A 1,052-nucleotide genomic window follows, 5' to 3' on the forward strand; every position below is an offset into this window, starting at 1 on the left:
TCTTTTACCAAAACCCACTAACCTCAAAAACCATTTTACAGATTGAACAAAACCAATGCAATATTAGAAAATTCTCAAGTTTTTACGGACAAACGATAACTCAACTCCCCTCATAGGATACCCGAATGAGCATTAAGATAGGAGAACATGCCAGACCTCATATAACAAATGAGTACACTAAAAAAAAACTCTTCATACCTGGATTTTGATTCCTGCGCACTCCTACCGAACACTGTGACTTTCTCAGTCCTCTGTTTCACCCTTAGGTTTCTCAAAATGCTTGATTAAGTGTCTATATCCTTCCTTCTCTAGCCCCTTTTTCAGGTTTCATCTAAATCCCCAATTCGCATCCCTGAAACCCTAAAATCATTCTCACCATCGTCTGATTCCATCTTCCCTTTACCCACCTTAAAATCAAGCCTTCATCTCTCTCCCAGCGTTTAATGTCTGCCGCAATTTCCCCTATGGCCCTACAGTTTCAGATAAGAAGAAAAAAAATTAAAACTAAGAGAGAACAGGAGAAGAAAAGAGAAGAAGGAACATCTGAATTTAAGCATTCCGTCCACCTCGAATTCTCTCTCGCCAATTTCTTTGGATTTCTCGACCTAGCTCCAAGAAGTAAAAAAACAAAGAGAAAAGAAATAAGGACAGAAAATATAATTAATTCTGTTCTCAACCGGTTACAAGCCACGTTCTTACTAAACCCAGAATTAAAAACCTTTTTTTCATTTTTTAAATATTCGTTTTTTTTCTTAAAACGCTATTTATTGGATCGAAATAGATAGCACTTTTTTAAATAAGCGCTATCTATTAGTTTATTTTAAATTATTAATTATAAAAGTGATATTAATTATTCATAGATAGCGTTTTTTAAAAAAGCGCTATCTATTACTATATGTACAGATAGCGCTTATTTAAAAGAGCGTTATCTATTGTTCTGCACATTCATAGATAGCGCTTATTTAAAAAAGCGCTATCTATTAAGCGCTATCTATAATAAATTTTGTAGTAGTGAAGAATCAATTCAAATACGAGAGGGTTTAGAGGTTACA

The 1,052-nt window shown here is 34.1% G+C and overlaps 1 long non-coding RNA gene across 2 annotated transcripts in view; it reads right to left on the reverse strand.

Annotated features, from left to right (window-relative positions):
* Window positions 1–671, reverse strand: part of LOC106768771 — a 3,696-nt gene extending 3,025 nt beyond the window's left edge. For both annotated transcript variants that reach the window (XR_002667339.1, XR_001376273.2), the window contains exons 1-2: window positions 567–671; window positions 199–470 (exon numbers count right to left, since the gene is read on the reverse strand). This is a non-coding gene — a long non-coding RNA (uncharacterized LOC106768771). The remainder of the gene's footprint in view (window positions 1–198; window positions 471–566) is intronic.
* Between the last annotated feature and the right edge of the window lie 381 nt (window positions 672–1,052).

The sequence above is a fragment of the Vigna radiata genome, chromosome 1 (genome assembly GCF_000741045.1).
Source record: "Vigna radiata var. radiata cultivar VC1973A chromosome 1, Vradiata_ver6, whole genome shotgun sequence".
NCBI classification, from domain to species: Eukaryota; Viridiplantae; Streptophyta; class Magnoliopsida; order Fabales; family Fabaceae; genus Vigna; species Vigna radiata.